At 37.1% G+C, this 18073-nt stretch overlaps 1 long non-coding RNA gene across 1 annotated transcript; it reads right to left on the reverse strand.

Moving 5' to 3' along the window:
* Positions 1-7476: 7476 nt before the first annotated feature.
* On the reverse strand, positions 7477-8198 carry LOC144357546 (uncharacterized). Its single transcript, XR_013421667.1, has 2 exons — positions 8115-8198; positions 7477-7615 (listed from the first exon to the last, which is right to left on the reverse strand). It is a non-coding gene; the product is annotated as an uncharacterized LOC144357546 (long non-coding RNA).
* Between the last annotated feature and the right edge of the window lie 9875 nt (positions 8199-18073).

The raw sequence follows: 18073 nt of genomic DNA on the forward strand, positions 1-18073 counted from the left end.
TTGTGTATATTTACAGTATACACAGATATGATTACGTATACAAATCGTGGAATATACGTACATATGCGCTATGTATTTTTATGGTTTCTTTCACACGTGCCCGCCTTGGGTGGCACGCAGCGTATACGTACGAATTTTACATGCATTCTTGTAGTACAATTAACGTTGTTTTACGAAGTCTGTATATTTACGCATACGTGGAGAATTCTGTGCACGTGGAATTGTCCGGTTTTATTTGGGATCGCGGCCGCCAGTACTTATAATAAATAATTACCGGAACTGTCGACTCGCACGGCATCTTGAGGTACAATTTAGAAACGTTCGTTACTAATTTCTAAATTAAAAAAAAATATTTCTTGACTGAAGTGTACCATCGCTTTGATATTAACGTGACGTCTTCATTTGTCTCACTATAAACTGGTGCATTCAAACACAAGACAGGAAATTGCAGTATACGTTGATTAATAGCAATATCATTCGCAAGCCTGAATGAATGCGAGCAATACGAGGTGTGAACATTTTGGCGAGTGTTAAAATATTTTTCATTCGGGTCGTGTGCGTGTTTCTCGGGGCCGGCTTGTGGTCTCATACACGTAATTGTTGGCCGATCGGTTCCGGCACGAATGGCATTTTGGTAAGAATAACCACAAAGTCCATTCCAAGAAAGTGAAATGATTTCTCACTGAGACACATGTAACAAAATTGGTTAAATTTGCCATCATCATCATTTCTATGGATGTTTGATCACATAGTTTCATTTCTATTCCATTTACCATCGTACGCTGCATTATTTTCAGAATACGATCTATATCACCGCAGTCACTCTACTAGTAGAGTAACTGTGATATCACCATATACACTCGAAACACATACAGTGAACATCGCTAAACATTGCATTTCCATTTCAAACAACTATGGATATTTCTGGCTTGTAATCTTTGCAGTGACGTTTCAGATTTGCGAACACAATTCTCATTGTCTTCGTTGACCAATAGACAGTCTATGGTTGAACCTGCTATGTGGTACTTGGCAACTCATTAGGAACTAGGTATATGTTTGTGAAAACTAATATTTTAGTGCTTTCACAACACGTGACATCGATTGACATTCGTTAATTATTCATGTTTAGCAGCGCAACGGTTTACCGGTTCATGTTTTTTTTTTGTACCTTTATTCAACAAAATCTTAATTTTACATTTAATTATTGTCATAAATACAACATTGAATAACTGCAGTGATATTCAAAGTCACATACATCTACTGTTTACTGCAGCGAGAATTGCAAAGAAATAATTCATATTTATACTTGCGTCACGACGACCGTTTTCCGAATCTGTCTGTAAACTTGTATTTTGTTATCAGGTTTCTTTATAAATGTAAATAAATGTTTGTCTCTTACTATCATTAGAATTCCTAAATACATTTTACTAGAAATTTTCCGTTTTCCATATGGTGTACATGAGAGATACTCGTGGTAGAGTGTCCCACAATTTTTTGCGCGAACGGGCGTCCGTAGAACACTGTCCAAAATAATGAGGGCGCAATACACTGGTTGGACGTTATTATTATGGGCTGAGTTAGAACCGTCGTCACTAACAGATCAAACACTACGTTTTTAGTACATACAGAATAGTAAAATAACAAATATCTATATTACTGGTGGAAATAAAATAATAATCGAACACCCCTACTAACAAAATGCTATACGCTTATGTGGCTGAAGTGATGAGACCTTTTGAAATCAGTTACGTAATTTTTGCATTAATCCAGGAACAAGATGTCCCATTTTCATCGTAGTTGTCGATTGTCTGATGTTCAGGCTGATCTCAATCCCCATCTCATCTTCACCAAGTCGAAGTTTATTCGGAAGTTTTGACAGATCTCGCCCACAGTCTTCAAGCATCGCGGATCACCAACATTATGCGATCTTTAGTTACAACAGTAAAACGTTTGCGCAAGGAAGTCATGGCTACATCAAAACAAACAGAAAAAAGCGTGCTATTTTAAAAACCGAAACCAAGTCACCACAAGAGAATAATATCAATCATTTTAGAAGTTCAGAAAATCAGCGTGTCCGGATTGACCCTGCAGTATTTGTAAGTTGCGTTTAATTTTAAGTTGATGTAGCATGTCTAGCTGTGTCATTTCAAACACGCATAGAAATGTCATTGTTCAATTTTTCACACTTTTCACACCGTTAATGCCATTTCATTGTAACTATTATAACTTGTATTCAGTAGATCGATTTTGATTATAGCCTGTAAATCGCTATATACGCAATTTTATTTTATGTGTCAGAAAAAAGTATACGAAAGTCGAAAATTGATGTCCGATCTAATTAATTGACATATTCACCCAAATTACTAGTAATTCATATTGGCCTGGTTATACCATATGATGTCCGTTGTTCCATGCTTTTGTCTGATCCTTCATTGTTTTCAAAGGGCTCTACTCAAATTGACAAAGGGCTCAGGCTGTTCAGCAATTAACCGATACAGGCTAGTGTAAAGTGGGTGTTAGACTTGCATACAGTATCTTGTTTTATTTTTTTATAAAATAAAATATGGTAGTGTATAAATGGCGATAGCGGTAACCTGACTTTCGTGGTAACCCGGCTCTCGCCATTTACACGCTCCCACTACCAACGAAAAAGCTACAACGCGATCCTTGAAACGTTGCCTGAACCAATGAACCAATCACAAACAAGAACAGACAATGAATTTTCGGATTAACACCTCTGTTTCCCCCCACGCTGACCAACGTTTCCCCACACTAACGAAAAAATCTTTTATCTTCTACTGACTTCCTGTAAGCAAGTGTGGGTGGATGTAGTCATATAGCACTAATACTTCATACCAACTTGCATTTTAACAACAGTTTTATGTTACATAATATTCAAGGCAAACATTTGAAATCATGGGATATGACCATTGCAATTAATTTTTTTCACGCTGTTTATTTATATTTTTTTTAATTTTTTTCTTGAATGTGTCAACGTTTGTTCCAGCTCCAGTTCGCGTGCATTTTTTATTCTTGGTGATTGGCTTGCGTTTTCTCAACAAATTTTCCACCCCTATAATTTTAAATATAAAATACATAAGATTAGCACGTTTTGATTTCGAGCAGGAGGTAGGTTTGAATCTCATTGCCCACTGTTGAGTCGAGTAAAAACTGTCCAGGTCACCAAACATTATAACACAACACCTTTTCCTATTCAAATTTACTTGACAAATCTCAATTAAACTGTTACATATTCTATTTTAGGTACTGTTACCAGAAAATGACAGTGAAAGACGAGAGTGTTTTTATACAGCTTGGAAAAAACAAAGAAAGAACCAAGGAGGAGATGAGTAAGTGTTAATTTATAAACGATTTTGAATTTGTTTTATTCAAGCTTGTTAAAATAGCAGTAATAATAAATATAGTGTTAGTTATAAATAACATTTCTATCATTGCAGCTGACGGAATGCCGGGAAAAGAAGTTAAAGAGAAAGAACAAGAGATGTGGGAAATGGTGACGAAAGTTGTGGACTTTAGGATGTCAGATGAGGAAGACTGCGAAGAAGATCGGAAAGGAATGTTCATTGTGAGGTCTCCGACATTCAGGTCATGGCACTGAACTACTTGAAGACAACTAGTGGCATGAGGCAACCGATCCGCATGCTCTAGAAATAAGTAGGACCACCATGTACCCGTCAAACCCCACGTGTTTTGATGACCCCTTTCAATATTTGTAGCTTGTAACTGGAATTTTATTTCTTTTGTTTCATTGAATTTATAAATTACTAGACATTAAATGCATTAATTGTGTCCATTAAATTTAAACCACTTGAACTGAACTTATTGTTCACCTTCAATTAAATTGAAATTAAAACCCCATATGATTTATTTATGTATGTCGAGGAAGATTTGTGTACTTGTAAGTGTGTGTATTGTTATTACAAATAAATACTAAATCGCTTGAATCATAAATGTCTGTCTTTTATTCCCATCTTTGCAATTACCCCAAAACAGCTCCTCAATAGTAATTACCGGGTAACACGAAATTGCATTAGTTGCAATGTGTTATCATTGACTGTAGATCTACTGTAAACGTTATTTTCGATTATGAACTGTTCACTTTGCCATGATCCTACTTGTGTTGAACATCGAGTGGCCAAATATTTCATTGTGAATCACCTTCCGCGTTTGATTTCCTGTGGTATGCGATCTAGTCTGATGCAAGTCACGGAATAACAGTCACTTGTAACATACAGATAAAGAAAGGGTTAATGCCTCGTTGCTGGTCCTGTGTTTATAAAAAAAACGTCTGATCACTGGGATGGTCATATGTGTGGCAATAATCATTTCTTTATCTTTCTATGTATATGACTGTAACAGGAGCTGGTGATATTTCTAGGTTCTTGTATTGTGTTTATAAATAAATGTGCTGAGGTAGCAAACACGAGTAATACTATCGATACTTTATTTATAAACAAAATACTAGTACCTAGAAAAATTACATGCGTGTGCGGTGCCCAAGAACCAAATTACTATGTGAACGATTAACCGGAAATGAAGCATGACCTAAAATATGTGACCTGTATGCAAATGTCCCTGAAAAATTAGCCAATAGCATGCGCTTTAAATTCGCCGAGTATACGCAAAATATACGTAGATCTACGCCGATGTTAATAGGCCATTCCCGTGACCTTTGCTTGACCCCGGTGTATTTACATCCGGGTACTTTTGACGGTTTGAATTTAGTCGCTGATTGAGATAAACATGCCTTACAATTGCTGTGTCCCGTTATGCTTCAATAATTCATCAAAGAATAAGAATTTACATTTCTACCGACTACCAAAGCAGGAAACATTGCTAAAGAAGTATACAGTGCTTATTAGAAACGACACACTGAAGGCGGAGTCCAAACAAACGCGAATTTGTAGCGCCCATTTTGACGGAGGAGAAAAGCAGTGAGGAAGCCATTTACCTACCATTTTCCCGTGGACGAAGTTGAAGCCTTCAAGAAAGCCTCTAAAAGAACGTAAACCATTGAAAAATGAGTTTGTTGCGTGACCGTATACGCTACATATACGACGATCTGCATCCGTATCAATCTGATTAAAATCCGATGTAGTGTACGGCTTTAATTATTTTGGCTATGAACTTATTAGTCCCCGTTCTTACGAAGTCCGAAAACGGGGACTTATAATTCGGTCTCCGTCCGTCCGTGCGTTCGTGTGTCCGTGCGTCCGTACGTGCGTCCGGGGTCATATCTCAGAGTCTCTTGGACCGATTTCGTTCATTCTTTGCATGTGCCTAGTACTTTATGTGGGACATATGCACATGCAGTGGTTTAGCGATTCGATTCAAAATGGCCGACTGGCAGTCACCTTGTTTTTTGAAAATGTTGTATTTTGGACATGCTTTGTCAGATTTCATTCAAACTTGGTACATAGATTATACATGTTAGGATACATGTCCACGACGATTTATTTCACAATTGGATCAAAGATGGCCGACTGGCAGCCATCTTGTTTTTTGAAAATGTCATATTTTGGACATGCTTTGTCAGTTTTCATTCAAATTGAGTATATAGATCATACATGTTAGGATACATGTCCTGTCTGTCCGTGAGTTCCTGAGTCTGTCCGTCTGTCCGTCCGTCCGTCCATGCGTCAGTGTGTCCAGAGTCATATTTCAGAATCCTGTTGACCGATTCCCTTCATTCTTTACATGTGCCTAGCACCTTATGTGAGACATATGCACATGCAGTGGTTTAGCGATTCGATTCAAAATGGCCGACTGGCAGCCATCTTGTTTTTTGAAGATGCTGTATTTTGAACATGCTTTGTCAGTTGTCATTCAAACTTGGTACATAGATTATACATGTCAGGATACATGTTCATGACGATTTATTTGGCAATTGGATCAAAGATGGTCGACTGGCAGGCATCTTGTTTTTTTTTATGCGGTATCTTGGACGTGCTCTGTCAGTTTTCATTCAAATTTGGCACATACATGTACTTTATACATGTTAGGATGCATGTCCATCACAATTTGTTTCAAAATCTGGTCAAAGCTGGCCGATTGACAGCCATCTGACTTTTTGCCCTTACTACTATATTTCCACAATTTATGTACCATTTTTATTCGTATTTGGCACATACATCATATATATCAGCACAGGGAGTTGGACAAACTTATGTATTTTAATAAATTATTAAATAATAAATTGTTAAATAACTTTTCTTTACCCCCCCCCCCTCCTGGTATCGATTTCAAGTAATCACTGATCCTTGTTTATACCACTCTTTCCTTTATCTCAACTTTGTTGCGCGCGATTTTTTTAAAATCCGGCGAGTGTAATCTCCGACACGACGCAACTTCAATGAATCAGGGACTCTTCTGTAAAATGGTTTCTACTTCAAATGTCGTTCGCGTTGCTCTTCGAGATCTTTCTAATGACAATAATCAAAATAGCAGCAGCACAATTCATGGGAAAATTGTTTACTTCTGATCATGTGACAACAATACATGAGTCATTCTTTGCGATAGAGGTCAAAGATCGCAACATTCGATTTCCGGCTTTATGGTTGTGTTCCTGTGTTTTAATGCAATTGTGTCACTTTCTAATGCCATCCATGTCATTACAGATGCCATATATGTAAAGAAAACGAACTTTGAAAGGTTCGAATGCGTGATTTTATGCCACAGTCCTGGCGCGTTTCAACCCTTGGGATATTTTACTATAATAGGGTGTGTCTACATCGCGCGTTAATATTTGCATATAACATTAGCGCGTAACAAAGTTGTGATAAAGGAAAGAGTGGTATAAACAAAGATCAGTGATTACTAGAAATCGATATCAGCAAGGGGGGTAAAAGAAAAGTTATATAACAATTTATTATTTAATAATTTATTAAAATACATAAGTTTGTCTAACTCCCTGTGATATTTGTGTGTTTCATAATCAGATCAAAGATGGCCGAATAACGACTGTTTTAATTTTTGGCCATATTACTACTACACAGAACATGTGTTTTGATGAAAATAAACAATCTGTTGTATACGCCACTTGGAACTCAAGTTTCAAGAACACGCCCGTGACAACCCCTCCGCTTTAATATGATGAGCACAAAGAGAACTTTCAAACATTTAACGGGGACTGTATCATTTTCAATGACTTGTTTTAATTTAATTTTTTATTATATTTGTTATTAATGCCTTTTTATTTAATTTTTTTACGTTGATTTTGATTTTGTGATTTTTTTAATTCCGCCCTACCTACATCTGATCCGACGCCTATGTAAGTCCCGTTCAAATCTCGCCTAAGTAACAACCAATCACAGCCCCCCTTTTATACAGGCTGTCGGTTGATTACTTTTCAGTATATACGGGCAATCTTTCTGTACATTATATTTTGCCCACTTGAATAAACCATTAATAGAAAATTACTAGTATATTTTTATTTACAAAAAAGATTCGACAGCATTTTCATTTTTTTGTCATTACATTGAATATTTTTTTCACTTCCAACAAATGTGTACACTTCCTGTTACATCTTCGCCAGCCAAGGTTCGTTTTATTCAGTCATCGCTTCAATTTTACATCAAACACTGAGCATAATTATCTAGAATGGAAGCAAAAAAATAAGTAAATCGTAATGATTAGAACACTGTAAACAGCTATAGTAAACAATGCAAACTGATTGTAAATTGTATAACGGTCACCGGCCCACGGCATCGACGCAGAAAATTGGAGCAAAAAAATATTTCTTGATCAATTGCGATGTGTTCCAAATAAAAAAAATATTTTATTTCAGTCCAAATCAGCTCAATGACTTTTTAATAAAGAGTTATTGTATAATGCACAAAATGTTGATACAATTTGATGAATATTTACAGCTACGGCTTCAATACCGTAGAAGATTTTGGCCCGATCGTCAACAAAACATCACATGTCTCCAGGGCAAGCGACTGGAAAAAGACACCGGTGTTCGGTCGAACCGGTTGAAGCCAAATCGTAACTCGCAGAATAACTGCGCAAAATAACGATCTAAACTCGAACCATTCGAGCCACAATATTAACATAAAAATTACTTTCGTTGCATTTGACAATGATAAACTTACCGAAAAGCTGTGTTATTCTTGGTCGCTATTTATAACGTCGGTATAATCCGCCATTTTATTTGAGTGTGTTTGCCACCTGACTCTGCCCGGTGACATCATCATGTGCGCTATAGAAGGAGGTCTGTGATTCGTTGACTAAAATCGTCGATAGTGGGTCTCGTTGAAATCTCGTTACATAGGCATCGGGTCTGATGTTTGTAGGGCGGAATTAAAAAAAAAAAACTGAAATCAAAATCAAAGTAAAATAATAATAAAATAAAAAGGCATTAATAACAAAAGTAATAAAAAATAAAATTAAAATAAGTTTATAGCCAAAATAATTAAGGCCCGTACACTACCGTAAAATTCCTAATTGAGGCAGCGGCTTCAATTAAAATTCATTTTTTCAATGGACATATTCAGATGCGTGAAGTCTTGGTGCGGCTTTAATTAGAACATTCACATTGGTAACAGTAGGAATTTTTTTCAAAAAACAAAGGCCAGAAGGGATAATGATATGCTAATGAGATGCACGACACTCGATTGCAACTTTGTTGCAATTCTAAGGCACTTTCGGATTTTTACACACAGACAAACTTGTATACAAACAAAATTTCACACTGTATAACATACTGCACAATAAATAATATCTACAAATAGATTTGTATGCATTTGCAGATTACCGTACTGTATACTACAATCTCTTGAATAGACTAATTCATTAGCACCGGTATAGGTCACAAGTAAGAGACAGCCGTCTGACACAGTCGATTGCGGCATGTTCGACTTCCGGCAGAGTGACTGTACATTCCATGTTTAATTTAGACATCTGGGAAATTAAAATAAAAAAAGTCAATCAAACAAAAATGTTCGCATGATAAAAAAAAAATACTCAGTATATTATTTTTAATTTAATATATATTTATTTTCTTATTTTTTTTGATAACGAAAAGTATATTCTAAAAGAAGTCAAAACGGATGCATTCTTAGTAGCATGGAACTATAAACCTTATAGTTCCATGTTAGTAGCAAATGATCACGGTAACGGTCATGCTGCGTTTCACACAAGTGAATAACTTACTTGTTTTCTAAGTGTTACAATTGCTGATTATTGCTCAGTAGTACAACAACGTACAAACAATAAATTCGTTGAATTGTTGTGAAAATTCAACTTAGGTTCACCGCAAGCAAATGGTTTCGGTCACATATAAACGCTCGATCCGATACGATATCCGCCATGTTTAAACATCTTTAGTGACCTGAAACTGTTTTGCTGGATCGTGCCAACGTGATTAAATTACCATAGCTCATTTAAATATGTTAATGTAGTTCAGCAACCTCATGGTAAACGAAACACGTAAGAGATTTACCGTTGTTGTCGTGCGATCGTTTGGTTTTGATTTTGATGGGACAACGGCATGATTTTTTTAAATCAAGAAATTAGTTGTTTCGAAAGATGTGCTGAGCATTGAAGAAGAATTTAACACGTTTGACGATAATAACAGCTCATTGTCGAAACGAAGTTTACCCAGTCACGCTACCCACAATAAACCTGTACTCTGGAATAAGCGTCAATGACTACAGAAAACCTTAATTAGACTCTAATCTAAGCGTCAGGAATCATTGAAATGTTCGAAAAATTCTGCCTTAATTTAAAATTAAATGGTATATCTTTTTCTGAAATATGTGGTGGCTGTTTGGTTTGTGAAAGTTTGGGGTGCGGCTTATATTGCAGACTTTTTCTTGGGATCAAAACTTGTCAATTTCAACATGAAACAATGTCTTAAGTTAGGGGTGCGGCTTCTATTAAAGCTGCAGCCTCAAATATGATTTTTACGGTACATCAGATTTTAATCAGATTGCGTCCGTATTAACTCTGTGCAGTGGTTTATCACGTGTCCGTATGTACTACGTATACGTAGGAATACGTTAGACAGCATTGTTCTGCATTAGGTGTACTGTATACTTCCGGTCTCCGTCAATATACTGCTGTGTAAATTGACGTATCAGTATGTTCCGAATGAGTGAATATACGTTGCGTATTCCTAGTACATACGTTGAATGTACGTGTGCGCCGACTAACGTATGTCTTCGAATATCGGGAATATATGCTTGCGAATACGCGATTGTACCCGCCGTATACAAACGATTTTGCCCAGTGAATTAAAATACCGAAACTTGCGTATGTAGAAAACAGACAGAATGAGTGTTATTAATTTTTCTGTTCTGCCAGCATCATCGTCCGAATCGCACGGTCCAGTGTCTTTGACCTATAGGCCTCTACACGGCGTGCGGGATTGCATAGGCTAATTGCGTATCTTAAGCAGTGAGATCTGCTTGGACGTACCAAATTATAAAATAAAATTTTACTTCCTGTTTTTGTCGCTATGAAGACATCCGTTCCACACAAAACTGCGTTGATTGCCTATACCTGATGAGGCTTGAGGGCACCAACACCGAAAACTTTTGCAATTTTATGATCACAAATATCACGATTCCTGGGTGCCGGCATTTTGCTTAAAATGAAACACCAAAGAGGGATTTGTAACACGCAAACTGATTGGATAATGATTAGCCGCAACTGACTACTTGAGGCGCTGTTGGAATACGCATACTAGTATTTGATGGTCGTTCTGCCAAGGTCTGTTTAGAGGCTTGGCCGAATAAACTTAGACCTTGGTTAGCGAAGATGTGCCAGCATGATCGGCCAGGTAATAACATGGAACAATTAAGGTAGCGGGACTATTATTTGCATACTTGTTTTCATCTTCTAATTGTGACTAAATGACTACAAATAGACACAGGAAAGTATATATTTTTAGAATCGCCAGACTTCAAGCTTTTCACAAGTGTATTTTGCATGCCCGTATCTGCATTCTACGACGCGTTACTCAATCAAAGGTGAAAAATTACTTTTTCTGTAAAAAAAATAATTACGCATTTATGCTGGCGATAAGAAGTATTTTTTTCACTTTTCCTAGTTGTTTAATAGTCTGGTAAATTGAATGTGTCTGGTCAGTTTTATTCAAGCAACGCGTTTTAAAAAATAGTGTGCTGAATTTCAATTACTGTTTTAGTCGCATTGCCCCCAACTCAAACCACAACTCGTTGGTAAATAATCGATGAAATAGTTTGTCTGGACACATTCAAGTTCCTCTCACTGTCACCTTAAAGCTGTGAAAATTTGGTGTTAATCCGACGATAATAAGTATACGTTATTTTTTGTTAAAGACCTTGTATTTTGAAAAACACAAACTCCTAGAAAACGTCCATGAAGTAACAGCAAAGATTTTCAAGCTTGTTTATCGGCACAATCAATTAGTTTTCCCATCAAGGTCTGTTTTAACATGTGTAGGGACATCCAAATGTGTAAGGCTATTGGAAACCAAACAAATAAAGGAATGGGATAGCTATAATTGGATAAAATCGGCAGATGAAAACACCATAATCAATGATTTTTTTCAGTGGCTGTGTGACCTTGTGTCTGACACATTCATATGCAAATGACTAATCTGTGAAACAAATAGGGGCGGAGACAAACCACTCAAATGTTTGGAAACACTAATTGTGTGTCAGATAGCTACTGATAACACATCCTAACATTGCTTTGTCTTGAGTTTATCTTTGAAACTTGTAGGCACACAGATTAAACCTGTGTTGTTGATTTTGGAAAACACTACTGAAGCTGCCTTGCTTCCCTTCAGAAAATCTACATTTTAACCAACTTACATGACATTCTATGTTATGTTGACTTTATCACATGAAAGTTTATAGTGCATTTCATCAATTAATAAATAAATGTGAAAATCGTAATTTTCAACACAAATAATAGTCTCGCTACCTTAATAAGCAGGATTGCAATAATATATAAAATGAAGATGTTAACTAACCAGAATATTGGTTTCTTCAGTGACACCCCCTCCCTCCTCAAATAAGTCCAGACCATCACCCATATATACAAATGATTACTGATTGAATAAAGAAATTATACTTTTCAAGATAAATAAAGTGAAAGAGTTTATTTATTTCATCTTTGTGATTATATTTCTGTACAATATATTGTGAGCTTGAACTTGAAGGCCTCGTAAACATGGATACACTTGTGTCAAAATGAGTCATTATTGATAGCAACTGCATATAAATTTAACATGCCCAATCATTACGCTATAACATTGCACTTGTTATTGCTCGATTCAGAAAAAACATTCCAACAGAGTGAAATATTCAGCATCTAATTGTCAAAGTTAGCATATGGTTTTTATGAGTTTATTGCATTTTCTGCAATCATAATTACAAATTACGAGTTGGTTTTATTTTCATGTTCCCTTGAGCTTAAGCCATTTATTTAATAAATGTTATCCTTGGAAAATGGGTGCCCCCTCAATTCTAAAACAAGGTCCCACAATAGTATACATGTACATTTGTTTTTCATTTTGACTATTGACAAACTGGTGGCCATGTTAGTTCCAAAAAAACATTTAAACATGTCAATCATTTCTTGTATATTGTGGATTTTCCATAATGCAATGTAATATCTCTCACAATAGTCTGTTTGACCCCCACCACTTCTCACCAAGGGTGGTAGGCAAAAGTGCCTCTGTTAATATAATGGATTCAATAAATTAACATTCTAGAAATGAAAAAACAGTACTACGAGCATTGCCGTGGTGACATGTTTTGACATGTAGTCATTTTGTGTCTTGTCCAGACTCCAAGCTTTGGAATAGACACGCACGCTTTTTGAAAACGTTCTAATGTAGGACGCTTTCACCCTGCTCTTCATATATTAAATGGACAGGGTATGACACATCCAAAACTGACCAATAGGTGATTGCCATATAGAACATGTGACCTGCAATTTTTCGTCCAATGTTCGTACCATTGCATACGTGTACTACCGGTATGCTCTTCTTCGCATTATAATGCATGTCTGCCTTTTATAAAACAAGGTACACGCCATGTTAAATAATTCAAAACATAATTCACTTATCTGGGCTCAATATCGAATGTTTGCTGTGAAATGCAGAAACTTTAACAATCGCTGTTGTACGGTCACTCATGATGCATCGTTGCCACTAGATGCGTAGCTGCCGTTCTGTGCATATATTTAAAATTAGTTCGATGATGGGCGAAGTAATCTTACGGGCAATAAGACAATGATATACCCTCGCAATACTGCAGATACTGATGCGTTGTTAACAACCAACTTCCAAATTACTCTGATTTTGAACATTATTTGTTCCGCCGACATCAGAGTGCGTTAACTCAAAAAATAGGCTCGATCAAGCAAAGTTTTTAATATGTACATGAAAAGTTTGGTTTATTTCTGTATTCATAAACAAATCAAAACCAGAATTACTGGCACATCCTCAACCAGCCAGAAACTATTTGGATATCAACATAGATCCTCCAACTACAGAAGAAATGATGAAAGCAATTCAAAGTTTAAAAAATGGTAAAGCTGCAGGTTTCGATGCCATTTACGCTGAGATGTTAAAAGCAAATATAGTCACTGAAAATTCCGGGTGATTGGCGTAAAGGGCTCATCGTAAAACTTCCAAAGAAGGGTGATTTGGCAAACTGTGACAATTGGCGGCGAATTACTCTCCTATCAATTCCAAGCAAAGACTTTTGCAAAATCCTTCTTAACAGAATGGAAACAGCCATTCATGCAAAGCTCAGACCAGAACAGGCCGGTTTCAGGCGCAGAAAAGGGTGCATTGACCAAATTTTTGCACTACGAAACATCATGAAACAATGTTTGGAATGGAATGCATCACTCTTTATAAATATCATTGACTTTAAGAAGACATTCGATAGTTTACACCGAGACAGCCTGTGGAAGATATTAGGAGCCTATGGAATTCATCCAAAACTCAACTAATCAAGACATTTTATGTCGACTTTGAGTGCAGCATCATCCTAGACAACGGTCTCTCGGACTGGTTCAAAGTTGAGTCAGGAGTACAACAGGGATGCATACTTTCATCCATCCATGCTCTTTCTTATTACTATCAGAGGGAAAATCTTTCTCCCCAGGGGTCTCCACACTTGTCAGGGGGGAATCTCGTCTCGTCTCTCTATCTCGTCCCCTTGAGGTACGGGATCGGGAAAGTCACTTTAACTTTACAGTCAAATAAGGCACACACAACGGAATACGTTTCAGCTCTCGTCTTAGTCGGTCAATCGAGCACTCTATCAGACACAGCGCCCTGGGGAAAAATCTCCAAGACTCCCTTAGACTGAACCAAGACTCGCCCAAGACTGGACTGCCTCAAGGCTCGCCCCTGGACTCTCTCGGACTCGTCTGTCGTGGAGTATTCGCTAAGACCAACTCAAACTCTCTTTATTCATTTTCAAAACTCTAACCAATTACAAAGCAGTAAAAAGACGTCCTTGAGTTACACAGTGTCAGTTACAGTGTCCAACGAGCGGTTCTCTAAGCAATACACAGATAGCTAAAGTCAAAGTCTATAAGCGTCTCTTCTCTTGTCGCGTTATTCTGGGTCGTTCTTTCATCTTCTTCTTGTCTTTAATGTCGCTCAATTCTTAATTATACAGTCCTATCCGGTACTCATCCTTCATGAGGGGTTCAGAGGTCTTCATCTCTTCAGCGTCGTTCATCGGTGCCATACTGTTAACGGTGTTAGTCGTCAAGCGCGGTTTCTGAGTCGTCTCTGCCATGGAGCAGTTAGTTCGGTTCGCAAGAAAGACACATCTTCGTCATTTCACTTTTCTTCACAGGATGTCAATGTGCATAAGACGCAATGCCCAGGGTTCTCACACCACGTATCAGAGGGAAAATCTTTCTCCCCAGGGGTCTCCACACTTGTCAGGGGGGAATCTCGTCTCGTCTCTCTATCTCGTCCCCTTGAGGTACGGGATCGGGAAAATCACTTTAACTTTACAGTCAAATAAGGCACACACAACGGAATACGTTTCAGCTCTCGTCTTAGTCGGTCAATCGATCACTCTATCAGACACAGCGCCCTGGGGAAAAATCTCCAAGACTCCCTTAGACTGAACCAAGACTCGCCCAAGACTGGACTGCCTCAAGGCTCGCCCCTGGACTCTCTCGGACTCGTCTGTCGTGGAGTATTCGCCAAGACCAACTCAAACTCTCTTTATTCATTTTCAAAACTCTAACCAATTACAAAGCAGTAAAAAGACTCTAAGGCGGAAACTTCAATCATAAAGCCAATCAAACCAAGTACTGAATACGTCATATCTTTTGATTAATCGTTCACTACATTAATAACTACGGATGTCAGAATAGCGACGGTATCTTGTAATTAGTTCCAAATCACTGAGCCAAGTTCCGTCCAAAACTTCAAATAGGCCTACACGATGACAGACATAACACAGCAATTCGCTAATAATCAGTTAATTAAGTCGGTCAACAGATACGCAAAAACAAATTCATGACATTACCCTTGACTGGGTAATGGGAAACACAACTGTCGGAAATGCAAGAGGAATACAATGGTCCATGTTTTCCAAACTTGACGATCTGAATTTTGCAGACGATATAGCTCTGCTTTCATCAAGACTAGACCATATGCAAGAAAAGACCAACAGGGTCTCTAGGTTTGCAGCACAAACAGGATTGGCAATCAATGAGCAAATACACAGCTATTGAAATCAACACAACAAACCAAAACCCACTCACAAATCAAGGTAAGGCCATCAATGAAGTTGATGACTTCACTTACCTGGGTAGTAATGTGAGCAAAGAGGACAGCACAAGTAAAGACATCAAATCAAGAATAGCCAAAGCCAGGAATGCCTTTTTCATCTGGACAACCCAAATGCAGATTCAAATTCTATTATGAAACACACTCAACTAGCTGAGAATCTAAGAAATGTAAAAAAGTTACCATATAAATTTAGTAGAAAGCAGTAGCTGATCATCACAAACAATTCTATGGGGGAACAATGGATTTTGATTTATATATATTTAATTTGCTAGTCAGAAAGTTTGACATATGATCATGACCGAAACTATAAAAAAAGCTTGGTAATGTTTGCCATTATATCTAGGACAAATTTAACTATAATTATAATTACTATATTTGCAGTTATACCTCCTCGTTTATCATTGTTTTGCTAAATTGGCACATACATGAGATTTAATCTATTAGGCATGTGCTTCTAATAGAGTAAATATGTCATTTTTGTGTGTGTGTGTGTGTGTGTGTTAGAGGGCAACAACAACAATATAATTACTGTAGAAAAACATTTATGAACAAAGTTTAAACTACATTAAATAAAAACTAAAGTCATTTTGAAAATACCTAGTGAAAGTGATTCTTGAATGGTTTGAGTCCAAGTATTCATGTATAGCGCAGTCCTGCTCCTGATTAATTCTTAGAGTGAATATGCTGAATAATTTTAACAGTCAGAAGATAGATTGTGAATAACTTTTTAGATAAATATTAGTCAGATTTATTTGGGTTTTGAAATATATGGCAGCCAATTAATCTTAAGCTTAATATGAAAAGATGGTATGGATCACAATCAATAAGTATCTTAACAAGTCATGTAGACTGATGTTTCATCACATTTTTTGAGTAATAGTGATTCAGAAGCTTCACATAATTTTATCAATACCTGTAGTATTACCTGCTATATAGAAAAATATGTTGTAATACCGTACTGGACCGCATTAGCACCCATGCCCAGTTAAGCGCCCACCCCCCACTTTTGCGCGATTTTTAGTCCCCGTTCGGACGCAGTCCGAAAACAGGGGACTTATGGTTTGACCTCCGTGTGTCCGTGCGTGCCTGCGTGCGTCTGTGCGTGCGTCCGGACCTGTATCCTAGAAATGCCTGAACCAATCACAATCAAACTTCACACATATGCACGCCAATTTGTTTCACGTTCTGATTCAGGATGGCCGAATGGCGGCCATTTTTGTGCTAAAATCATCAAAATCAAGCATTTCTCGGCTGTTTACTGATAGATTTTGTTCAATCTTGGTATATACATAAGACATTATAGGATCTTGATGCACATCATGTTGTTTTACAATCTGATTCAAGAAAGCGGAATGGCGGCCATTTTTGTGCTAAAAAATCCTAAAAATCAAGCATTTCTCGGATTTTGTTCAAACTTGGTATATACATTAGACATTATGGGACCTTGATGCAAATAATTTTATTTTTCAGAAAATATTCAAAATTCAAAATGTAAATACAGCATGGATATCGACCACCATGAATATGTTGTGAATGCGTAGACAACGGTAACTGTGCGTGAACTACGCTTCGACAATGACCTGGTAATAAAAGTAAAAGGCGGTAAATTTTTCATGCCATATTCAGTTTACTTATCAAAAATTGCTAGTTACCATTTTTTTGAAAAAACTGCTGTTTATTTACCGAAATCAATTCCAACAAATTGTAGATAATTTGACATTGATAATTCACTTCCGCATTGTGTTACCAGAAAGTCTTTGAGAATTTCCAAAGAATTGCGTCAGTACAACACATGTAGTGAACAGCATTCTGATTGGTTAATAACAGACTTGAGCCATTAGGTCAAAAGACGTTGCTGCAGGTCAAATCATGCAAGAATACATCATGGCGGAAAATGCTTTACATTGAGAGTTTGCATATGATCCAGCACATTCGTCAGTGGAGATAATGATGAAGATTTTGAGTGTGTCTCAAAAATATGTTCAACCTCGTAAATTGGGTGGTACGTAATTAATTTTGTAATAAAATGTGCATATTTTTTGTTTATTTTACAGCTTCGTCCTAAAGTTTGTTGATGTTGTCACACACAATTTAGACTTTTACTTGGACTTGCACTTTTACTCTACAGATTTTGCTGTCTGTCAGCTTGGCACTTTTATTTCACGTCTAATTACAATAAAGAGACAAGAAAAATGGGGTTGCTGCAATGGCACACGATGCTTTCGTTTACAGTCTGTCAATCATCTTTGACCTTTAAGCATCTGCTTTACTGATTGGCTAAGA

The sequence above is a fragment of the Saccoglossus kowalevskii genome, chromosome 12 (genome assembly GCF_978046115.1).
Source record: "Saccoglossus kowalevskii chromosome 12, keSacKowa6.1, whole genome shotgun sequence".
NCBI lineage: Eukaryota > Metazoa > Hemichordata > Enteropneusta > Harrimaniidae > Saccoglossus > Saccoglossus kowalevskii.